The sequence below is a fragment of the Eulemur rufifrons genome, chromosome 6 (assembly GCF_041146395.1).
Source record: "Eulemur rufifrons isolate Redbay chromosome 6, OSU_ERuf_1, whole genome shotgun sequence".
In the NCBI taxonomy this organism is placed as follows: Eukaryota; Metazoa; Chordata; class Mammalia; order Primates; family Lemuridae; genus Eulemur; species Eulemur rufifrons.
This window is the reverse complement of record NC_090988.1, coordinates 60,069,692-60,096,038: the sequence shown is the minus strand read 5'-3', so window position 1 is coordinate 60,096,038 and position 26,347 is coordinate 60,069,692. Positions and strand designations below refer to the sequence as shown.

The 26,347-nt window shown below is 37.6% G+C and overlaps 1 protein-coding gene across 4 annotated transcripts in view; it reads left to right on the top strand.

The window, feature by feature from the left end:
• The window catches only part of DENND5A (DENN domain containing 5A), a 102,545-nt gene that overhangs the window by 19,727 nt on the left and 56,471 nt on the right, over positions 1-26,347 (top strand). The gene's annotated exons all lie outside the window — the stretch shown is intronic.

Here is a 26,347-nt window from a genome sequence, read left to right as displayed (position 1 = left end):
ATATATTTTCACAAACTGAGTACACCTATGGTGCCAGCACTCCAGAATCCTTCCTTGTGCCCCTTTCAGTCACTATTTGCCCTTCCACTCACCACAGGTAACCACTATTCTGACTTCTAACAGCATAGATTGGTTTTGCCTTTGTACTTTATATAAATGTAATCACACACTGTACGCTCTTTTGTGTCTAGATTCTTTTGCACATGTTTGAGAGATTCATTCAGATTATTGTATGTAGTTTTAGGTTGTTCATTCTCACTGCTGTATAGTTTTCCATTGTGACTTTTCCACAATTATCTCTCAATTCTACAGTTGATAGGCCCATGGATAGTTTCCAGACTTTGAGTAATACAATAATGATATGTTAAGAACATTCCTGTATATGCCTTTTTGTGAACATGTCTTTTAGTCTTTTGGGTATGTACTTAGGAGTGGAATTGCTGGGTTATAAGTACACATATGTTCAGTGTTCATAGGTACTGCCATTTAGTTTTCCACAGTGGTTGTACCAATTTACATTCTCAGCTGTGCATGAGAGTGTGGGTTATTCCTTATCCTGACCAACACTTGGCATTTTCTTTCCTTTTCACTTTAGCTATTTTGGTGGTTATGCAATGTTACTGCATTATTTAAATTTGCATTTTCTAGATGACTAATGAAGTTGAGCACCTCTCAAAAGTTTATATTAGACATTTGTATGTCTGTTTTGAAGTATCTACTTAGGTCTTTTGCTATTTTTCCTTCAGGTGGGCTTTTTTTCCCCTTACTGGTTTAATGGAATTCTTTATACGTTCAAGATGTAAGTCTTTTGTCAGTTATGTGTATTGCAAATGTCTTCTTGGAATCTGTGCATTTCCTTTTCATTCTTTTAATGGTGATTTTCAAAGAACAAAAGTGTTAAATTGTAATGTAGTCCAGTTCATCCGTTTTCTTTCTTTGTATTTAGTGCATTTTGTATCTTTGCTATTGCAGGATCATGAAGATGTTCTGTTTTCTTCTAAAGGTTTTTATTGTTTTACCTTTCACATTTAGATCTGCAATCCCAGAGATAACCCTCATAAACACTATGCTCTTAACACTACTCTGTACTGCCTGAAAAAAAAGCTCCTCTCCCTTTCTTTTTTTCTTTTTGGCTATTTTTTCAGCATTCTACAAGTGAAAGAGAAACATTACCATTGCTCTTACAGCTGGGCTTGAAGTACAACAAGGCTTTGATTTGACCAATGCAGTGCTTTTAATGTACATTTTATAAAACAAATGCAAGTCTTTGTGCTTTGGTATTGTATCAGTTGGTAAAACTTTAATGGTTAGGAACCTCTGTTAAAAAAAAAAAAAAGAATTTACTACTATAAAAGCTCTTAAAGGTAAAGGAAACTTTCTCTACTGTTATTGAGGGTAAACTAACAGGCTCCCAGATTCTTAAATCTCCTTGTGTACTGTGGGGAAGAAGAGGCTGCTGGGTGGTCCCTTTTAAGCTGTGGTTTCAAATTTGGACTTGGGGATGTGTCAGTGTTCTTGAGCCATGTTTGCTGCCGTGGGCTCTGCTTTGATGCACACTCTGTGAAGCAGAAATGTGTTGGTAGTGCAGTAGAGAATTCCTTCTTGGGGAGCAGTTGGGAACTTCTAGGGCATTTCTGTGTCTTGTTTTCATGGCTAAAGATTTAGAGGTGACTCTTGCATATATGGCAGTCCTGTTGGGAGGGAAGGAGCTAATATTTGTTGAGTACTTTTTATGCTCCATACAAATATGTCCTATATGCTTTACATATGTTAATTCACTCAGTCCTCTCAACAGGCCGATGAGGTATTAATAGATATTATTATCCCCATGTTACAGATGAGGAAACTGAGATTTATAGAAGAGAGATTCTTTTACTGTTTCTACTGTAGGGGTGGAAAGGTGTGATACATTTCCTAACCTATCATAAGGGTTAGGGCTGATACTCCTATAACAAAGATAAATTAACAAGAGAAAAACATAACAAATTTATTTAATTAAAGTTTTACATGAAATGGGCCTGCAGGGTGGCCATCTGCATGTTGGAAGCATAGCCTCAGGCAGAGGCTGAGAATAAAATCTTGGAGGAGGGGCAAAGTGAACCAGAATTTATGTGGGTTGGGCAAATATACATGTTTAATAAGCTGAGAACTTGGAGGGAGGGGCAAAGTCAATAGGAATTTATGTGGGTTGGGCAAATATACATGTTTAATAAGCTATAGGAGGAGTCATGAATATTTATAAAAGAAACACGTGTACATACAATTAAGCTTTATGCTTATTCTTGGGTCCCATGTTCAAAAAATGGCGGCATTAGCATTATCTGAGGATGGAGTTTTTGGCCCTCTGATTTCAAAACGTGAAACAGAGGACATGAAAACCCTCTGTGCACTGCCTCCATAGACTGGTCAGAACTACTCCACTATGGTTGGTGGGCTCTTAGCAGGAAGAAATGCTAGTCAGTTGTATGGAAACTGCAGAAAGTGTGGAACAGCTTAGGCAGTTGGTTGAAATCAGTGGACGATCAAGTCTTTCCAAAGGGCTGGTTTCTCTTTAACCCTTAGGGAAGAAAGCTGAATGGAAGTTATTGAGGGAAGGAGTATAATGAGACATGTCTGACCTACCATCCTGTCATGATCAGGATTTCAGTTTTTAAATTTTCTCTGGTGTTCCCCTTGGTCAAAGGAGGGTCCATTCAGTTGGTTTGGGGGGTGCTTAGGATTTTATTTTTATTTATTATATATACCATAGAATATTCTGCAGTACCTTCCCAGCTTCATCTGGATGAGATGCCTCTTCAGATTTAAGAGGGCTCTTTACCTGGAGAAAGAGGTACGAGTTTACTAAAATGTGTTCATGAATTCCAGGAGGGGTTGGTTTTTAATTATATATTTGTATATCATCATAGCACTTAGCATAGAGTTGTGTACATAGCAGGAACTCAATAAAAAATGATGGATTAATTGCCTAAGTATGGAATAATATAGTAATGTAGCAATGGCTGAATGTAGAGTAGATAATGTCTTTATAAATCCCATGATGGCTGAGTGGAGAAAGTAGCACTCTTTGCTTATTTTTGTAGCTTGGATTTAATTTTGATTTTTCTTTTTTTTTGGAGACAGAACCTTGCTCTGTTGCCTGGGCTAGAGTGCCGTGGCGTCAGCCCAGCTCACAGCAACCTCAGACTCCTGGACTCAAGCAATCCTACTGCGTCAGCCTCCCAAGTAGCTGGGACTACGAGCATGCACCACCATGCCTGGCTAATTTTTTCTATATATTTTTAGTTGTCCAGCTAATTTCTTTCTATCTTTAGTAGAGACGGGGTCTGGCTCTTGTTCAGGCTGGTCTCGAACTCCTGACCTTGAGCGATCCTTCCGCCTCGGCCTCCCAGAGTGCTAGGATTTACAGGCGCGAGTCACCTTGGATTTATTGACAGGGTGTGAGTATGATGTGAAGTTTTAGGTAAATTGTTTTGGTTAAGTGTCTTGCACATTCAGTAAGTATTTGTAGGTTTTTATGTTGATGAATTGTGGGGAAATTTTCATCTTGAGGGGCAATTTAAATTTTTGGCTTGGCACATTTTCTTCTTTTTCTCTAGGGTAGCAGAGTTGTGTTCATTTTCAAAACTCAGATCTTTAGCTCATTTTATAATAGATTGGCTAGTTTGGTTTTTGCTGCTATGGTAAGAAAAGATGTCTTATAATTAGCATCTCTGCTTCCTCTAACAGTTTTATGGATTTGTTTTGAAGAACCTAAAAAAAAAAGAAACATATTGTGCTAAATATTTCTTCAAGAAGGGTATCTTAACCTGAATAATACTCTAGATGTGAAATCCCAAATAACCACATTTGAAAAAAAAATCTTAAAGACTAAAAAACCCCTGAAACTTTCTTCCCTCATTGTCAAGGTAAATTATCTATAGACTGGAGAGGATAAACTGAATTGGTCAAGAGGAGACAAACTGAGATCATTACTTGTTTATACAGAAGCATTTAATTGCTCTGAGTGATTTAAAGTCTCCTACCCCAGACAAATTATACCCCAGAGTTCTTTTTTTTTTTTTGAGACAGAGTCTCACTATGTTGCCTGGGCTAGAAGTGCTGTGGTGTCAGCCTAGCTCACAGCAACCTCAAACTCCCGGGCTCAAGCGATCCTCCTGCCTCAGCCTCCCGAGTAGCTGGGACTACAGGCGCACACCACACACCCGGCTAATTGTTTCTATCTTTCATATGGGATCTCACTCTTGCTCAGGCTGGTCTTGAGCACCTGAGCTCGAGCAATCCTCCCACCTCGGCCTCCCAGAGTGTTAGGATTACAGGCGTGAGCCACCATGCCTGGCCAATATACCCCAGAGTTCTAAAAAATTTTGGGATGAGATCATTTAGTCACTGTCAGTAACCACTGAAAATCATAGAATTACCACAAAAAACATTTTCAAGAGCGAGAAGAGGATAAGAGCTTGACATATTCCTAGTCAAAATCTAGAATGGCTTATTAAGGATATAGTATAAAGGTTTAGAAAAAGAAACTATGATTATTAAGAGCCAACATCGGCCCATGAAGAATATGTGAGGCCAGACTAACCACATTTTCTTTTTTAAAATTTATTTTTAATTAATTTATTATTTAAAAATGGTCACAAAGAATTTATTTTTATTATTTTTATTTTTTAAAACAATTGGAACATTTTCTTCTTTAAGGTGAGTGCACTGGTGGAACAGGGGGACACTGTCAGCTATCATTTTTGGATTCAGGAATATTTTGACAGGAATGATTTTTATGTACTTGGGGATATAAGAAAAATTTGAGCTGTATGATGAAATAGGTGATGCAGAAGTAGAGGTATAGGATGGAGATGTGACTTAAAAACAACGCTTTTTAAAAAAGTGTATGACTTTTAGTTGGCTGCAAGTTTGATTATGGCAAAAGTGTGGTTTAGTTGCCAAAAGTTGTGATTTTAGCTTGCATTAATAGAGATATATTGTCATAAAAGAGGGAGTAGATAGTCCTGTTTTAAATAGTGTTAATTAGCTTATCCCTATAGTAGATTTCAGTTCTACGAACTAGGATAGTTTAAGGGAACTGAAAACCACTCACACAAACTACATTCAGAGGAACACATTTGTTTTTATAACCAGTAAATGGCTCTGACCATAGCTCTCACAGAAGAGTTCCAGAAGAATCTGGAAATGGGGAAATGGCAACATTATTGGAATACCATGGATTACGATAGCACTTACTTGAGTAAATGTAGATTGGCTAATCAGCGAGTCTAGGCAGAGAATAGCATCTACAAAAAAATGAAAGCAGAAAAGCATGCCCTATTTGGAGAACTACAAGTAAGTCAGTACAGATAATGTGTAAAGAGGGAGAGGGTCGGTGTGGGAGGTGAGACTGGGGATGTTGGCAGGTGTCTTATATGTAGGTAGAGAGGCTGGAGCCCAGGAAGATGAAAGTGATTTGCATTAGGCTTGATTGTATTGATCCAGATCAGATCCTCAAGCTTTCTTACTTCTATTCAAGAGTTCTCTCCGTCTTCCCTCCCTTTAGGTTTGTTGTTTTAGGTTTATTTATTTTATTTAAGAGAGAGGGTCTTGCTATGTTGCCAAGGCTGAATTCGAGCTCCTGGGATCAAGCAATCCTCCTGCCTCAGCCTCTAGGGTAGCTGGGACTATAGGTGTGTACCACTGTACCTGGCTTAGGTTTATTTTTAAATGGTCAGGGCATGCCCTCTGTTCATGAAAGGATTCTAAATACCAGGCACACAGAACTATCTTTTATGTTCTTTAGCAAGCTAAAGCACTTATCAGAAAAGCCATGACCTACAAGCAATAGGGTGAAGGATATTAACATTCCCAGTTATCAATGCCAGATACTATGGTTTTAATGTTTAGAGACCTATATTCTAGGTCATGCTACAATCAAGAACACTTTCTACTTTACCATGCTGTTTGCTTAAAAGAGGATTCTTTCTTTGACTAGTTCAAATGATAGATGCTGGGATGATCAGTTGCAGCTGTAGTGATCCAGCAGTTAATAACTGTGTTGAATAGAAGAAATGTTTATAAAGACCTGGTGGTAACTTTGCTTATAACTGATGGGGTTGTAGCTTATTGTTCCACCACAGAAATTGAATTTGAATTTCAGCATGGGAAACAGGTTCTTGAGGCTTCTCTGCTTATTCCTTAGTCAGGACTCTGTCCAGGGTTGATATCCAATGTACCATGTATTTATGGCCTGCGTTTGTTCTGTTTGGTTGGTGCTCATACTGCACTGATTGCTAAATATTTTGAAAATTGTATCTGGCTGTATTCATACCTCTTCTCTGATCTTGTGCCAGACCTGAAGTTTCTTTAGTTTGTCTGTGGTTTATTTATACAGGAAAACTGCCCTGTTTTCCCCTCCTGATGCTCTTAAACAACTTCATATAAAAAAAAATTCTTGGAAACATAATTTTCTTTTTTTACTGTTAAAGGCCACTATGCAGTATTTTGGGTCCACTTAGTGATTTAAAAGCTAGTTTCAAACATTTGAGTCAATCAAGGAAATTTGAAAACTGACTAGGTAGGTATTTGGAATTTAGGATTTTTTTGGTCATATTTTTCTTGGTATAATAATAGTATTGTGGTTATGTTTAAAAAAAGAGGTCCTGTCTTTTAGAGACACATGCTGAAATATTATAGATAATATGATATGTCTGAATTTACTTTAAAATAATCTTGTATGGGGGTATACAGATGAAGATTAGATACGCATTGATAATTGTTAAAGCTGGGTGATGGATACATGGCACTTCATTGTATTTTTGTAATTAAAAGTTAGAAAAAGTTCATGTCCTCTTAAAAAACCCTGACATTTATAAAATTATAATTGTATTAAAAATTCTCGATTCATCAAAGACATATTAGCAATTACAATTTCTGATTGCCTTGAAGTACACAAGGAGTTAATATACTTCTAGCTACCTCACCACACTACAGTGTGGTTACCTGGGTTCCTCTAGAGATGGCCTCAGTTTCCACTCTTCTCCCCAAATATTTGCTTCTTGCCCAGTTGAGAGGAGGTCTCAGGACTTGTGCTTGGAGGCCATTGTGTTCTCACCCTGCCTGGCTGTGTAGATAGTGTAGATACACTGAAATGGGGATGGGGACTGCGGGCTATTACTGCTGTTTGGAAATACTTGCCCATCGTAGGTACAGCCTTTTTTTTTTTTTTTTTTTAGCCACTAGACGACCAGGGAGATACAGCCTTAATGTTTTTCTGACATCCTAGTGATAGCAGACTGTGCACAAAGTGGATATCAGAGTTAATACTGTGAGGATACAAAATAATGAGAATAGTTTTACCAAAGATAATGAAATATTGCATAATGTCTGCATTTTACCATTGATTTAAGCATGTCCTTAGAAAACTGAGTGTAATAAAAACCCAGGGCATTTTTGGAAATTGTATGCTCTCTAGCAACTTTGTGTGAATTTTTATGTAAGCACAATTTTATGATTTATATAAAATGTAATAGAAAAGAAATACTTCCAGCCAAACACAAAGAATTCTGACCTTTTAGTTAGCTTATGTAATATTTTCACATACATTTCAATATAGCTTTTTGAAATATTAAAACTGATGCCACTATCATTATTCTTTCCTTTGTAGGCCTTTAGTTAGGAGCCAGGATTAAAAATTTGGACCAACCTTGTTTCTGTTTAGACTTCTTAACCCAGAAGTTGTGTTGTTAATTAATAAATGTTTTTAGTCTTCTACCTTTTCCCATGTGTGCTAATTTAATGGTTAGATCATATTCCATTTTCTTGATATGCCAAACCATCCTCTTGTCATTAGGCATTTGTTTTTCTTTTTCTTTTTCTTGCAGTTGTGAACAGCTCTACTATAAGGAAATGCTTTTTTCTTTTTTGGTGCTATTTTAGTGGATGCTATTTTTTTTTCTGGTGCCTTTTGGGTGGCATTTTAGTGGGTTTAACAAATCAAAGGGTATGGATATTTTTTATAGCTTTTATGATGTCATTTCAGATTGGTTGAGCTTTTTTCAAAGGTGTCACTGTGTGGGTTGGGACCTATTCAATGTTTAATTCTCTGACTCTGATACAAAAGTTTTAAGGCATGTTAGGAAAAAGAGGATAAATTTGGTTCTATTCAAAGAATTGAACTTTCATTGGAAACAGGTGGAAGGACTGAAATGAATTAAATGTAAATGTTGCCTTCAGTGAAATCACAGTACATACGATACATTATTTAGCTCTGTTAGAGAGTACATGATACTAGATAGGGAGAACTGTAATATACGTTGGCAGTGATTGGGGAAAATGCATAATAAAGGTGGCATTTGAATAAGGTCTTGAAAGGTAGGAAGGACTTAGAGCAAAAGGATGTGAAGGGGGATGGGTAGAAGGTGGGTGAGCAGGGAACGGTGGAGCATGTTTAGGTAACATCGAGGCATTCTACTTGGCTAGAGCATATGCTATTCAGAGGATAGTAATTGTGATCTAGGTTTAAATAGTTAGTTGGAGGAATGAATGAACAAGAATATACCAGATAGATAGACTGTATTAAAAAAACGAATGGGATGGGGGGAAGATGGTGGTATTTGACTATAATAGCTTGAAGACTATCAGCCACCACTGTTGGCTCTGTAAGTAATTCAGTTGTAGGAAAATTGCTACCCTATTAGTCATTCTACTGGGATCCCTAGATTAGTATTTAGCAGACCTAATGATTTTCCAGGAAAGGAGAAGCAATGGTTGTTGATTTAAATGGAAGTGATTGATTTCCAGAGTCTGTCCGGACAAGAGAGCATGAGAGATGTGGAGATGGAGAAAGACAGTGGACTTGGAGAAGGTAGAAAGACTTGACATAGCATTTGCTCTCTTGGGCTCTTTCTAAGAACCTGTAGCTTTGCACATAAAGGTTTGGCAACAGTGGTGGCTTTCGTCTTGGTCTTCCAAGGTCTTGTGGAAGGCCTTAGCCTCATGTCTATATGTTCCTCCCATTAAGCTCACTTACTGGCAGGTTGGACCCCCATTTTAACTGCATTTGTTAACTCTCCTTGGGTTTTTAATCATTCCAGCAGCATAGAAGGCTCTGATGGACATCTTTGTCCCGCTAACTTCTGGAGGGTAAGGCAGCTTGGAGATTGATGGTGCTTGGCACAGTGAAAGGATCCAGGAGATTTTGTGTTGCCTCAGTTAGGGAAGAACTCTTTATTACCTGTGAGATGAGGGAGGGTACGGTTCTGTATCACGGGATAGAACTTGAGGCTTCTGATGGAGATTACTTACTCTTAGAGTTTTTCTTACAACAAAGTTGTGCTTCTTGACTGCTGTAAATTCTAAGGTTACAAGGTGAACAGAACATTAGACAAAGTATCTGGAGGGGATTTCTAATCCCCATTTTGCCTCATACTTGGGTGAGTTTCATTGTCTGTGATATTCCTCTCAGTGTGGTGGTGAAGCATACATGAAATAATATATCTGAAGGTGCTTTCAGTGGATTCCAGGTGGTATGTATGTGTATGTATAATATGTGTGTGTGTGTGTGTGTGTGTGTGTGTATTTTTTCTTTTTGCAGTCAAGGTTTTTTACTCCATGTAACACAAAGAGAGGAAGAAATATGCCAAGGTGTGGATAATTGTGGAAAGTTTGGGTTCCTGAAGTGCCATGTTGACCTTTTGAGGAGGAATACTTTTAATTTTCCGAGATTTAAAGTAGATATATGGAAAGCTCTGACAGTGAGATTTTTAAGGATCTATATTTTCTTCATTGGAAGTCTTAGCAAAACAGAGAAAGAGGATATTGGTGAGGAGAAATCGGGGAAGGAGGTAATTGTTACCTTGAAATTTTATTCGTGAAGGGACCTTACTTTACTCATTTGTGTAATCTGGGGAGGGAGATGCATGCTGACTCAATTTGGAAACTAAATCCCAAGTCTTGTTAGATTTTCTACTATAAGAAAGTATTAGATTATGAATTCCACATATTTCTCTTCCCAGGGGAGATGTTTAGTAATAAGTCAGGGAATGATGGCTGTTTTCCCCTTTGCTCTCACTTCAAACTCCTTTGCAGGTGATGAGTCAGGACTCCTTCAGTTGTTTTGGCTTTGAGTTGAATTTAAAGTTTTGTTCATTTAAGTTTTCAAATATTCTGTTATTATATAACTACTTCAGCTACATATTTCTGTGGTTTAATAGGAATACATAACATTAGTCTTCTAGTATTCACCTTTTAATTAGGTGCAAATAAATAGGAAGAGTTTTTTTTAATAGTCTACAATCCTTGTACTTATAGGAGAGGGAAAAATGACTTTACTCCACCCTCCTAGGTTATTTGGCTGAGCTATACGTTAAATTGACATTAGACAGATTAAAAGGAGAAAAACCATTTTAATTACATGCATAAACACAAGAGTCCCACAAAACATGAGACTATAGAAGGGCCAGATGATTGAAATTTATATAGCATCTTGATCCACAAAAAGGAACAGGGGCTTGGGGATTCTAGGGGGTGATGGAGACAAATTATGAGAGGTTGAGGGGGAAAACGTATTGTAAATAAAGGTTGTCTTCTTATACAGATAAAAAGTCTTTAAGGTAATAAAAGTTTTCTGGGAGCAGCCCTCTTACTTATATGGATACTTTTACTAATGTTGAATTTTTTTATAGATGTAAATTTCCTTTACTTAGGGTCTGTTTTTCAGAGCTACTCCTGTGCTTGCAGTTTTTCAAAATAACCAGCTGGAAGTATGTATAAGAAGTATGTTTTAGGGTCACACATCTGGTCTGCTACAGTCATACTTTGGGGTAGTGTGTCCTGAGGCACACTACCCTTTATCAGTGTTAAATTAATTAAGTTGCTGTAGTATGGAAATTAAGAATTAGGTTGGTAATCTAAATCCTAGTTAAAAAAGAACTCTACCAGCTTAAGAGAAATGCACTATTAAATTATTTATTTATTTTTTAGTGTAATCTCTTTATCTGATCTCTGTTTATCATAGAGATCACACATGTTCATTATAGGAAATTCAGAATGTACAGAAAAATATATAGAAAAATAGCAATTAGCCATAATTCCACCTTCCAGAGGTAATAGAACAATGTTTAATATTTTGTGTGTTTCCATACATAATTTTTCCTGTGTTTAATTATTTTTAAATATTATACATTGTAAGCAAACTGTCACTTTTTGCACTTTGTAAGAAAGTTATGCCATAGGCGTTTAGTCACTCACATCTACTTCTTTGCTTCTTTGAATGTTGTTTGTCCTGCTTTAATTTTTTTATCTGATTTTTCTTATATGTCACCCTATTTTTTGAGGTAGGTAGTATATAAATCACAAATTTAAAAACAAACTTTGTCTCTTTTTAGGATGTCATAAATTTTAGAGTAAGATATCAAGCTTCATCTGAAGTCACATTCATAAGCTTCTTGAGTGATTTAATTGTGCCTCTATTTCCTTTCTTTGCTTTTATTTCTAGATGATATCCAATCAGGAAGACTGTATTAATCTACTTCATTATTCCACATTCTTTCTCTTTGCTATTTGGAATATTTCAAAGATTCTTTTTGTTATAGGAATCTGTTGTGATTTATCCCTTCATGAGACCTGTTAATGAATACCTTAAAGCAATGATTTAAAATGGTTTTTGGTTCATAGATCCCTTTGAGAATCTGATGCAAGCTGTGGATTCTTGCCTTAGTCCCATTAATCTGGATTATTTGAGCTCTTAGCCTGCCAGACCTATTGCACTAAAATCTTGGGATGTCCTTTCACTTTATCTTAGTTATCCTTTTTCACTCTCTTGTAATGAATTTAGTTTCCTGCATCCCATACATTTCTTTCTTTGTTATTCTAGTTTTGACAGAGCACATTCTTTCTGAGAAAGGATGCACAGAAACTACATTTTTTTGAGATTACATGTTTTTTATTTTACTTTATTGATAATTTGGCTGACTATATAACTCTAGATGGAAATAATTTTCCTTCAGAATTTTGAAGACATTGCTCCATTGTCTTCTAGCTGCCAATGTTGCTATTGAGATATCCAGTGCTATTCAGATCTCTGTCCTTTGTAATTACTTCTTTCTTTCTGGAAACTTCTGGAATTTTCTCTTTCTCCCTAGCATTCTGAAATTTCATCATGATGTGTCTTTTTTTTTTTTCCTTGAGTGACAGGGTCTTGCTTTGTTGCCCATGCTGGAGTGCAGTGGTATATTTATCGTTCACTGTAGCCTTGAACTCCTAGGCTCAAGCTTCTTCCTACCTTAGCCTCCTGAGTAGCTGGGACTACAGGCACATACCACCACACCTGGCTAATATTTAAAATTTTTCTGGAGATGGAGTCTTGCTATGTTGCGCAGGCTGGTCTCGAACTCCTGGGCCTCAAGTGATCCTCCCACCTTGACCACTCAAAGTTCTGGGGTTACAGGTTATGAACCACTGCTCCTGACCTCTGGGAAATTTTGTTTAATTATTTTGTCAGTAATTTCCTCCCCTTTATTTTCTCTGTTCTCTCTTTATGGAATACTGTCTATTATTTGGATTTTAGATCTCTTAGACTGACTCTCTAATTTTATTGTTATTTTTTTCCTCCAACTTTAATTATTTTTGGTCTAGTTTTGGTGATATTTCTTCAAATTTATTTTCCAACTCTTCTATTGTTTTTAATTTTTCTAGCACTGTTTTAATTTCTGCAGGTTTATTTTTATTTTCTGAATGCTCTTTTAAAATAGCATTCTATTTTTGTTTTATGTATATAGTATCTTTATCTCTGAGGATATTTATGATAAGTAATTTTTTGTGTGTGTTTGCAAAAGATACTTTATTGGAAATGGCACATGCTCTAACAGTAGGAGACTATATTTTGCTAGCATGCCAAATTTCTTTTGTTGTCTTTTTGTTTTTTAAACAACTTTATTAAGATATAAATTAAAACTGGGTGCAGTGGATCACGCCTGTAATCCTAGCACTTTGCGCGGTCAAAGCAGGAGGATTGCTTGAGGCCAGGAGTGAGAGACCAGCCTGAGCAAGAGCAAGACCTTATCTCTACAAAGAAATAGAAAAATTAGGCGAGTGTGGTGGTGCATACGTGTAGTCCCTGCTACTCTGAAGGCTGAGCCAGGAGGATTGCCTGAGCCCAGAAGTTCAAGGTTGCAGTAAGCTATGAGTCCACTGCATTTCAGCCTGGGCTACAAAGTGAGACCCTGTTTCTACAAAACTATAATAAACAAAAAAATTAGCTGGGCATGCTGGCACACACACCTGTAGTCCTAGCTCCTCAGGAAGCTGAGGCAGGAGGATCACTTGAGCCCAGGAGTTGGAGGCTGCAGTGAGCAATGATGGTGCCACTGCATTCCAGCCTGGGCAACTACAAATCACTGATTAAAGAAATCCTATACGACACAAACAAATGGAAAAACATCCCATGCTCGTGGATTAGAAGAATCAATATTGTTAAAATGACTCTACTGCCCAAAGCAATCTACAGATTCAGTGCAATTCCTGTCAAAGTACCAACATCATTTTTCACAGAGTTAGAAAAAACAATTTTAAAATTCATATAGAACCAAAAAAGAGCCCGAATACCCAAAGCAATCCTAAGCAAAGAGAACAAAACTGGAGACATCACATTACCTGACTTCAAATTATACTACAAGGCTATAGTAACCAAAACAGCATGATAGTGGCATAGCAGTAGACACATAGATCAACAGAACAGAATAGAGAATCTAGAAATAAAACTGTATACCTACAACCAACTGATTTTTGACAAAGCAGACAAAAATATACACCAGGGAAAGGACATACCATTCAGTAAATGGTCGTGGGAAAATTAGATAGCCACATGCAGAAGAATGAAACTAGATCCTTGTCTCCCACCATATACAAAAATTAACTCAGAGGACATTGGTACTTTGAGACAGGAGTCTGCCAACTTCCTCATTTGCCAGCAAATTAATAAACGCCTCTTTCCTTTTCCTCAAACCACTTGTCCTCATTCTTCTAATGTGGCCTCGGGGACAAGTGTCAAATTTTTGGTAACAAAATTTGGCGTTCCTGGATGGGGCCCATTGGAGACAGAATTCTCATAGACTCATCTCCTACCCAAAGCTTTGGTTGAGCCTCTCACAAGAAACCTACATGAATACACACATCATTGAGAGTGTGATGCCTTGATGAATTTGGTGGGACCTCGTTTGAGAGGACCCTGTTTACAACTAACTGTTTATGTGCTTGGGATGGTCCAAGGACCGAAAGGTCCCCTGATACACAGGGAGCCCAACATGTGGGGGTCCACCCTTTTGATGATTGGCAGTTTCACTCAGATCCTTAGGCTTGTATTGATAATACCTTTTCAGGCTGAGTAGAGTCTTGTTCTACCCAAAGGAAAGAAGGAAGCATTTAAGGTTACCAGAATCCTTCTGTAGGAACTCACTCCAAGATGGGCTCCTACCAGGAGCTGACAGGGCCTTCCCTGAGTTCCTGCACGCATACAGGAACAGGCCTTGGAGGACAATGGGATGACAGGCATCAACAGTCCAGGGAAAGAGGGCAGGCAAATGGAGAATAACATGCTGGTGATGGAGGCCATAGACAGACGGCTCAGCAGTTCCTCCTCCTACATCGAGGACGTCTACAGACACCCTATTGCCAATAGGACCCAGGAGCACATTCCACAGAACTGTGGACATTTCACAAGATTGACAATAGACCCCCCCCCCCCCCCGCCTCCTTTGTAGCAGAGGTAACCCAGCAAGTAAACAAAGCCCTATACCTAGAATAGAAATTGCATGCATCCTGGAATTGTTACAGGAAACCTATCTAAAGTGGGATAAGATATTGCTGCTTGCCCTCCTCTGGATAAAGGTAAATCTTGAGAAGCAGGCTTAAGTTAAGCCCCTAAGAAATAGTTTATGAGAGACCCTTCCTAGCACCCTGAAGTAAGTATGATAATATAGCCATGAGTAAAAGAAAATAGAGTAAAACAGTATGTCAAATGAGTGGGTCAGGTGCTAACCACTATACATGAGTTTGCCTCTGTCAAGTCCCCATTCTACTTGGAAGCAGAGGAGCGGAAGGGACCCTATGAAGTGCCTTTAAACAACTCACACCTTGTTAAAATTGTCAGAAGTGAAACCTTGGGTCCATCATACCAAAGTAAAGAGGTGTAGCCCCCAGTAGAGGGGCCGCCCCCAGTAGAGGGGCCATCCTTGAGGTGATCTAAAGTATCTGAGAAAAAGAAAAAAATGAAAATGTTGATATTTTTGCTAAAACAAAACAACAAAAAACAAAAATTAACACAGGATGGATTAAAAACTTAAATATAAGACCTGAAACAATAAATCCTAGCAGAAAACCTAGGAACAAGTCTTCTGGATATTGGCCTAGGAAAAGAATTTATGACTGAGACCCCAAAAACAAATGCAATAAAAACAAAAATAGACAAATGGGACTTAATTAAACCGCAAAGCTTCTGTACAGCAAAAGAAATAATCAAAAGAGTAAATAGATAACCTATACAATGACAGAAAATATTTGCAAAACTATGTGCCTGACGAAGGACTAATACTCAGAAGCTATAAGGAACTCAAACCCAACAAGAAAAAACCAAACAACCCCATGAAAAAGTGGACAAATGACATGAACAGGTATTTTTCAAAAGAAGATATACACATGGCCAACAAACATGAAAAAATGCTCATCATCACTAAGCATCAGGGAAATGGAAGTTAAAACCACAATGAGATACCATCTTACTCCAATTAGAATGGCCATTATTAAAAAGTAAAAGAACAACTGATGCATATGTGGTGAAAAGGGAACACTTACACACTGTTGGTGGGAATGTAAATTAGCACAACCTCTGTGGATATCAGTATGCAGATTTCTCAAAGAACTAAAGTGTACCATTTGATCCTGCAATCCCACTACTGGGTACCTCTATCCAGAGGAAAAGAAATCATATCAAAAAGATACCTGTATCTGTATCTTTGTCACAGCTTAATTGACAGTCGCAAAGATATATAATCAACCTAAGTGCCCATCAGCTGATGAGTGGATAAAGAAAATGTGATACATATACCATGGAGGTAGTGTTCAGTGATAAGAAAGAATGAAATATGTATTTTGCAGCAACTTAGATGGAACTGGAGCCCATTATCCTAAGCGAAGAAACTCAGGAGCAGAAAAATAAATGCTGCATGTTCTTATTTACAAGTGAGAGCTAAACTATGGCTACACACGGGTACACAGAGTGGTATAATGGGCGTTGGAGACTCACAATTGGAGAGGATGGCAGGGGTTAGGGATGAAAAAGTACCTGTGGGGCACAATGGACAATACTTGGGTGATGGATACACCAAAAACCCAGACTCCACTACTGTACAGTATTATATACATGTAATGGAATTCAACTTGTACCCCCTAAATCTATTTTTAAAAAGATAAAATTAATTTGAAAGAAAATAAAATTTAATTAAAAAATAGTAATAAAATGGGATTCCCATGCTTGATCAGGCTCTAGGCCCAACAGTCAAGGAATGACCAAGCTGGAAAAACTTTACAGATCATCAGTCTCATACTTTATCTTTTAGATGAAGAAAATGAGACTCGTGAGATTTGTGAGTAAATTGTTTAAGGTCATGCAATTAGTAAGTAACCAAAATAGACTTTTTTTTTTTTTTTTTTTTTGTGAGATAGGGTCTTGCTCTGTTGCCCCAACTAGAGTGCAGTGGTGTCATCATAGCTCGCTGCAACCTCAAACTCCTGGGCTCAAGTGATCCTCCTGCCTCAACCTCTTCGGTATCTGGGATTACAGGCATGAGCCACCATGACCACCTGGAGGGGCTAGCTTTTAGAGTAAAGTACCTATGTACCGTGTAGCCTTTGGGAGCTCTCACTTTGTTCAGAAGAGTATGTGCATATCCAACTAATTTATTAATTAGAAAAGAACACAGAATTAGATTCCTTAGACTATACCAGGGTGGGGAACTTTTTATGTTGGAAGGCCACATTAATTTAGCTGTAATCAAATAAGGGTACATTCAAGAAACTTCAATTATATATACTTAAAAATGTACATTATTTTGTAAAAATCTAACTGCTATGTACTTAATAATTTCAAAAAATGAAAACTGTTTGTTAATTTTAAAGTTAACTAACCTTTTAAGGACTTTGTTGTGTCTGCTTTTTGTTGGAAAGCATTTGAATATTTTGTTGCAGCATGAAGGTCTGCAGTTTCAGTTGATCCTCTAGATGGATATCAGTCATTTGTGACCTTCAGGGCGTCTTGATTTAGGTTAGGTAGGAGAATGTAGATTTGCAGCAATAAGCAGTTGAAAAACAAGAAGGCATTTTTTGGGCATGTTGCCAAAGACATGGGTATTCTGCGTTTTTCCGTATTTCAATTGGATCTTTCTTAGTATCAGACAATGACTTTAAAATGTCATCTACTGAGAGCTCAATCAATAAGTTCCGTCTGTAGTTCTTTAGGTGCCTTGGTGATATCAGCTAGGTGAGACTGAAATGCTAATTTGAGTGTGATGTCATGATTCTCAAAGTCAGTGAACCTTTCATTGTAGTCACCAATTAATAGGTCTGTAACAGCTGCGTATTCTTCAGATGATTCTCATATGTCATCCTGCTCATCAATGCTTTGCTAACTGGGGAAAACATTCATCTGAAGTTTCCATTTGAAGAAGTATTTTGAAAAAAGATAGCTTTTTCCCCAAATGCTTGGATTTTTTGCCACACGTCTTATATAGATTTAGTTTTACCTTGCAAAGAAATATTCAGGTTGTTTCGATTTGACATGATATCACACCAAATGCTGCATTCCTATAGAAATCTTCTTTCAGTAATTCACATTGCTGATTCTGTTCTTCATACAATTTATTTGTTCTCTCAGAGATAAAATTTTGGCTAACACCTGTCCCTGCCATAGCCAATACATTTTAGATTGATAGGACATATCCGTACTGAATACCCCATCATTCAACTGTAGTGTGTTAAAAAACTCATGATGCCGGGTTGCATTTACAGGAATATAGTTAACAATACTTACAACTTGTTGCAAAGTGTCACAGAGTAGTAGCTCTAGCACAGAGATTTTGCTGATGCAAGATACAATGAAAAGAAATGAAAGCATCTGGATCTGTTAATGCTTCTTTTTTTATCTGTGCAATAACTGTTCGTGTTTTATGGAAGGTGCACTGGTGTGTACATACACTCACTAGATTTACCAAATTCAGTCTAACTTCATGACATTTATCCTGAAAGTTGTTGAAGATATCCATTTCCCATGCTCTGTTTGCAAGAGTGCCCAAAGTGAGTAACTCTTTGTAGCGAAGAAGATCTTCTGTTATGACCCCAATGAAGTACCCAGTCAGTAGTATCAGTTGATTCATCCAAAGTGATTGAATAATATATATTTTCCTTTTGAAGTATTGTGTGAAGTTCTGTTAAGTTGAAGGCTAATTCATGCTGCCAGTCAGTTATAGTTCTCCTTGAAAAAGGCAGTTGTTTGTACGTTAAAACATTATGGGGGTTCAAGCATCCTACAACTTCGACAATGTATTCTTTCACAATTTCTACATCACTGAATGGCTTCCTTTTTTTACCCCCAAGTATATAAGCTACTTTAGAAGTTGCTTCAGTGTCATTATTTCCAGGTCTTATTGCTGCTTGAAAGAATTGTCTTTGCTTTTGCTTTTCATCTTTTAATTTCTGCAATATAACCTTTTGTACCTCTTTCTCTAATTTAAAAATATTTGTGGCCCTTATGAGTGTTATAGTGCTGATGAGTATTGAATTTCTTTAATGTTGATATTGCAGAATTACAAAGCAAGCAAATCATCTTATCTTTAGCAGAAACAAGATAGTATTACAATTCCCAGTCCTATTAGAAAATCTGGTTTCTTCCTTCAGTGTCCTTTTGGTCTTCTTTGACATGATGGGCTGTTAAAGCAGACAGAATTAAAAAATATTGTCGAGCTGTGCAACTATTCATAAATTCCACTTAAACAAAAACACAGTGCACCATTGTCAAAAGTTGATAACAGACTGGCATACTCAACTTGACCCCCATAAACTCTCACTATCCAGCCTCTTGTGGTATTGGTGCCAGTCAGGTGGGGGAAGTTAGAACTAAATCATGAGCTTAGGAGCTGTCAATTTAGCCCTTATGGCTTACTTATGTTCTAATTGTCCCAGTCAATTTGGGAGGATTATTTCCTTATTTTATTCTTTGGTATTTTAAATATGTTCATTTTAAAAATAAAATAAAAATATAAAAGATGAACAAAAATATATTAATAAAACTAAAAGGATTTGTTCTGTAAATTTGGATTCAGTCAAATAGGCCACACTTAACAGACCTAGAAGGCCACATGTGACCTTAAGGACATAGGTTCTCTACCCCTGGACTGGTCTAAAAGACCATGAATTTGACAGCTTGTTGTATCTCCCACCAAGCAGAGCAAATTATGTGAGTTTGAGGTGTTACCCAGACAGATATGTGCCCTGCAGAGTATTTGGCTTGGCTAAAAGGAAGGCAGTATTGACAGAAGTGGTAGTCCTTGCTATCAAAGTTTATCCTAGCTGTGGTTTGGAGCAGTCCAGTCTGGATAGGTTCTCAAACCCCAATCTCTTTCATAAAACTAGTTACATGAGAAGATCAGACATTTTAGAAACACTAGGTACATGAATTGGATTAGGTATCGTGCTTGGAAGATGTTAAGCAGGAGGCATAGCATCAGTAAAAGTAATGATTGTATATACAAATATAAAGCTATTTGACAAAGATAATGTTTTGAGAATGAAAGTGAACAAATCTGCCTGAAGGGGTAACAGATGGTTTGTCTTGATTTTTCTATTGAAAAGCCCGGTGAGCAGCTTTCCAGGGTTATTGCCTTAGAAGAGGACTTTGTGGCCTGTCCAGGGTTGGGGGCAGTTCACTGCCTGCTTGTTTTTTTTTTTTTTTTTTTTTTTTGAGACAGAGTCTCACTCTGTTGCCCAGGCTAGAGTGAGTGCCGTGGCGTTAGCCTAGCTCACAGCAACCTCAAACTCCTGAGCTCAAGCGATCCTCCTGTCTCAGCCTCCCGAGTAGCTGGGACTACAGGCATACACCACCATGCCCGGCTAATTTTTTCTATATATATTTTTAGCTGTCCATATAATTTCTTTCTATTTTTAGTAGAGATGGGGTCTCGCTCTTGCTCAGGCTGGTCTCGAACTCCTGAGCTCAAACGATCCGCCCACCTCGGCCTCCCAGAGTGCTAGGATTATAGGCGTGAGCCACCGCGCCCAGCCACCTGCTTGTTTTTGAATGTCTGATTCCTGAACACCACAGTCAACTGGTCATATGGGCCAGGGTACAGCCTGTCTCTTCAAGGAGCAGTTACCTTCTTTACTTCATGGTACAGGAGTTTAAATTTACCTTAACTTCATTTGAAGATGAGATGATGGAGAGCGATGGCTTCCAAAACTCTGTGATCCTATGTGTGTGTGTGTGTGTGTGTGTGTGCGCGTGCGTGTGTAAGGTATGTCTATTTAAAAAGTGCTGATAGTAGTGAAGTAGTCATCTAAAAGTAATAGTAAGGTTAATTCTCATTTAATTACAAGTGTGTATTCCCTTCCTAACACTGTGCATCATCAGTCAAAGATGACAGGAGATGCTTTCTGATTTGTATAGGGATTCAGAAATTATCTGAAAGGCAGGGAGAATTGAAATGCTGGGGCAGACAGCGAGTTGAAGACAAAACAAGCTGGTTTTTCAACATGTACCAAAAGTAGAAGTGTGACTTGGTAGCAGTACTATGCTGGTGGGCAGTCTCTTTCAGGAGTGTTTGTAATAGGAAGGATACAGTGACATCTTTTAGTGTAGGAAGTAAACTGATTATAGCATGAGTGGCACCGAATTGGTCACCAATAGGATCAATTCTGGGATATCCCAGAACACCAGTATGCAGAGGATAGCATATTAACCTAATCATATCCATTCCCAGAGACAAAGACTTCAATCATTCATGCTGCAGATAATCTGCAGATAATGTGAAGTAGACCTTATAGGATTGGTATGATGTGGTGAGCTGAGGCAGTCCATGTGGTACTTGTCTTGGGTCTGGAAAAAAGGATAGCTTAGCTGCCTTCAAGGAATTCTGTTCATGGTATAGCTTTGAATGCTTAAAATGTGTTGCCTGCAGCCTCTGTTTTAAAACTGACAAGTAGTTCAAAACACTAAAAACATTTTTTTAATTAAAAAATTTATTTAAAAAAATTAAACCTTGTATTTGAGATAATTACAGACTCATTTACAGTTGTAAGAAGTAATAAAGAGAGATCCCTGTGCACTTTAGCCAGTTTCCCTCAATGGTGACATCTTGCAAAACTATAGTATATTATGAGAACCAGGATGTTGACATTGATATAGTCAAGATACCGAACAATTCCATCACTTCAAGGATTCTTTGAGTTGCCCTTTTATAGTCACATCCGCCTCCCTTCCTCTCTTCCCAGCATTGCCCCCTGCCCCAACTATTCCTCACCTCTGACAACCACTAATCGGTTACACATTTCTATAATTTTGTCATTTCAAGAATGTTATATAAGTGGAATCATATAGTATGTAAACTGTTGGGATTGGCTTTTCTCATTCTTGTAGGGCAGGTCTACTGGTGATGAATTCTCTTGTTTTACCTGAAAATGTTTTCATTTTGCTTTCATTTTTGAAGGATATTTTTTTTGTTTGTAGAATTCTGGGTTGACAGGTTTTTTTTTTTTTTTTGTTAGTTTTTTTCTCTCGGTACTTGTAAGGTGTTGTTCCATATCTTCTTGTCTCCATTGTTTCTGATGAGAAGGCAGTGGTAATTTCATTCATTTTTTTCCCCCTGAATATAATATATTCTTTTTCTCTGGCTCCTTTAAAGATTGATTCTCTCTTATCTTTGGTTTCCAAAAGTTTGACTATGATGTACCTGTGTGTTATTTTCTTGGTATTTATTCTGCTTGGGGTCTACTGTGCTTCTTAAATCTGTACATTTTTGTCTTTCACCAAATTAGGAAAAATTTTGGTCAATATTTCTTCAAATATTGTTTTCTGCTTCATTCTATTTTCCTTCTGGAACTCCAATTATATGTACATTAGACTTATTGCTCCACATATCTCTGAGGTCTTCTCCACTGCTGCCCTTTCTCTTTAATCTTTTTTCTCTATTTTTCAGATCAGATAGTTTTTGGTGTTTTTTTTCAAGTTCATTAACTCTTCTGTCATCTACAATCTGCTGTTAAGCCCATCCACTGAATTTTAGTGTCTATTTCTCTGTTGAGATCTATTTTTTTTATTCATTATGATCATAGCCATTTTAAAATCCTTGTTTGCTATTTCCACTATTTGGGTCAGCTCAGGGTTGATCAGTGTTGATTGACTCTTCTCTAGAGAATGGGTCATATTTTCCTATTTCTTCATATGCGGAGCAATTTTGTATTATGTCCTTGACATTCGGTATGGATATGTTGTGGAGACTGGATTCTGTTACCTCCCTCCAGAGAGCATTGATATATATATATGTATGTGTGTGTGTGTGTGTGTGTGTGTGTGTATTTTACTAACCATTTCCCTGCAGTGAGTGGCAGCTTGAATCTCAAGTCAGTCCTTTTAACCTTAACTTGGCTGCTTGGGGTCTGCTCCATGAATGCATGGTTTGGGGATCAGCTAGATTTACAGGCAGAGTTTTTACGCAGATTTTGGGACTTCCCTTTGTTAGTTCTCTCTGGGATTTCCCTCTTTCACTTCCCGGCTGCTGTGCTTGCCTTGGTCAAGCTAGTAAGACTGTGTTTTTTATCTGAGTTTAACCACCTCTTATGGCACAGACTGGGACTTGCCAGGCCGGAAGCCATAAAATGGGGAAACTCACCCAGTGTTATCTTCTTTGAAATACGCGGGCAAATTCTGAAGAGGGAAGAAGAATCAATACTTTCATTCTCCAGTAACTTAAATTAGTTGTTTTTTATTTTTGTCCAGAATTCATAGTTGTCTGTAGGAAAGTTAGTCTGACAGTAGCTACTCTGCCATGACTGGAAGCAGAACCTCTGTCAACTAGATATAAATTATTCTGTTGACAAGGTATATTTTTCTTCAATTCTAAACTATCATTGTCTCAACTGGGTGCAGTGGCTCATGCCTGTAATCCTGGCACTCTGGGAGGCTCAGGTGGGAGGATTGCTTGAGCTCAGGAGTTCGAGACCAGCCTGAGCAAGAGTGAGACCGCGTCTCTACTAAAAATAGAAAAATTAGCTGAGTGTCATGGCGAGTGCCTGTAGTCCCAGCTACTCGGGAGTCTGAGACAGGAGGATCACTTGAGCCCAGGAGTTGGAGGTTGTAGTGAGCTATGATGATGCCACTGCACTTTAGCCAGGCCAACAGAGCGAGGCTGTGTCTCAAAAAATAAAACAAAACAAACAAATAAAAAAAACTATCATTGTCTCTATAGAAGTAATACATTAAACATAAATGTGCAGCTTTGAGATTTTTGGTAAAAATTTTCTGATGACCTTTCAGATCACTTCAGGCAGAATTTTTGAGGATTTGATCTTTAAAAAATTTTTTTAAACTTGCTCATGTGTATGTGTATAAAAGGAGAGAATTTTGCATCCAATCAACATAGGCTTCTCATTATAGGAAAGGAGAAAATGATATCGTAATTTGGGTCAGCATCAATTTGGAAAGCAATTATTTAGTAGTGCATATGTTTTAGCCTGTATGAAAACCTGCCCATTTAGGTTAATCTGTTAATGGTCAAATGTTTCCTTCCCAAATTAGGAGAAACAGAGCTGTGGTTTTTAACTTTTTTGGGTCACGGAACGTTTTGAGAATCTGATGAAAATTGTGGTTCTCTTCCCAGAAGAATACATAAAGTTTCATACAAAATTTTGTAAACCATTTCAGAGAATTCAGGGGTTCTTTTGAAGCTTCCTAACTTAAGCGTCCCCCATTTTAGGGTTATTTAAATCAAGTTAGTACCAAAAGGCAAATATCAGTACAAATGTCAGTTTGTTTCTGCCTTGGTCAAAGCAGAACAAAAAAACAAAGAGCCCATTAGAAGTCCTTGTAAGGCGTGAGGCTTTAAAAATTTGAACTATACTTCTGTGGAGGCTGATTCACAAAGATAGACACCTAGTTGACTAATTTTTAAGTTGCTGTTAGAAATGGGCTTTAGTTCTTATATCCAGATCTGCTGATGTTTGTGTACTCTGTATGTGTTGGACAAAGAATTATTTGTTGTTTCTAGGATAATAGGACCATTGTTGTGATGTCATATTCCCAATATTGTTTCAATTTTCCAACAGTCTAAATAATTGAAGGTTTAGATGCACAAGTTTCAGGAGGTGAGTCTGTGTAGGTGTTTTTAAGGCATTAAGTTTCCTTTTTGCTTGTTTTTACAACTCAGCCCTCAGTAAATGATTAAAGATTGAATTGTTTCAATAAAAAGATCTCAGATTTGTGAATTCCCTTCTTCTCGTACCTTTCTGACACTCCTTATAGGTGGCCGAAATGAATAGGATTTGTTTTCTTTATCCACCTCCTTTCCCCTTGCAGTGAAAATTCTGTGCTCCTGTTACTGATCCAGTCTAATTCACAGAAGGACTTTGTCTAACACTGGCACCCTGTGTAGCGCCTTCACAAAGAACCTGACTCTTTAACAAGACTTAAGGGGCAGGAGGTGGAGAGGTGGTGGTAGGTGGTGGTAGGGACAGAGGCTCTAACAACCACTTCTCCCTGTGATTCATAGCTTCTCCCGTCTCCACATCAGCTTGTCATGCTCACCTTTGGCTCCATTCTTCACCTCACTGGTTGTTTAAAATTTTCCCTTGAAATAGTCCTGTGTCTCATCCTCTGAGACATGCTTATCATGTCTCAGGACATACCTTATGGCCATTTTAAGAAAGCATTTTTTTTGAGGAGGCTTTCACATAGGATAGTGATAGCTGTCCTGCTTTCTCTGTATGTTTTGTGTTTTCATTGTTTTTACTGAGGGGATTTTCTAGCCTAGGTAGGAAGAAATGAGCAAACTGACAAAGAGTGAAGAAACTTAGGAGGAAGAAATAGTTGTCTTCTTTCAGAAGTGAATGCAGTTTAAAAATACATGCTAAGAATTTCAGACTGTAGACAAGATCATTATGTCAGCTGCTTGCTGCTTAATTACTTTGTACAGTAAGTGTAGTCTTGCCATGGTGGGCTCTTTGCAGGTGTTACTGAAAGCTCTGCGACTAGCTCTACAAGAGCCTTTGTTGCTGCAGCTATTACCAGCTTCCTGCTGATTGTGCCAATCCTCTAGTGAAAATTACCAAATATATTTTGAGAGATGAAATTTGCTTGAACAGAAAGTTTCAGAAGAATCTGAAAGATTTGGAAGAAGGCATCAGGAAATGGGAGGGATTGAAATTAGGGTATTTGCTTTTACTAAGAGGTTATTGGGTCTTGTCAGAAGTTGAAAATTGTGAATATAGGCTGTTGCTTCTGATGATATATAAAACTTCAGAGAATAAGGTGGGGAAGTTTTAATTATAAAAGCAATAACTTTCTGACTAGAATTATTAGTTTCTGGAACAGGTGCCTTAGAATTATTATAAACTCTTCCTTTTTAGAGACTTTTGAGGTATCTCTGGGATGATTTACGGTGAAGGACTTTCTGACTTTATGTTCATCTTATCCTGTCATGATGAAGAGTACATATTCTTTAATAATCATCAGTCCCTAGGGTTGCAAACCAACTTAGAAAAACTATGGTTGGAGAAGAATTTATTCTGTCAACTAGAGCACATGAACAGGATCCTGTGCAAGTGTACTCTGAATGGTTAGACCACACAGGCTGAAGATCTGAAGCCTCCCAGATAATGACCTTCCTGTGAAGTAGTTATTTGTGTATGTTCTTTTTCCTGTACATTTAACAGGATCCTTTGTCAGGTTCATCTGTATCCTCCACAGTACCTAAGTCCCTTGTATATCATGATTACTCAGCAAATAGGTATAGAATTCAACTGAATTGTCCTTGACCATGTTTCCCATTCATTTTTCCATGACACCTCCTAAGTTTATTTGTTTTGAACTATTTAGGTGCATTTAATTTGTCTCCTGCTCCCTAACCCCGTAGAACAAGCAATATTTGGGGCAGTATGCTTTTGGATAAAACATTAGTGATTTTATAGTAATTTGATATTGGTTGAGCTCTTCATTCTCTTATATGTCATTGTAATGTTTTCCAAACTGTGAATTGTGACCATTAGTAGGTTTTCAATCAGCATTTTTTGTTTTAGTGATATAGAGTAGAAAATATGAGAAGACGTC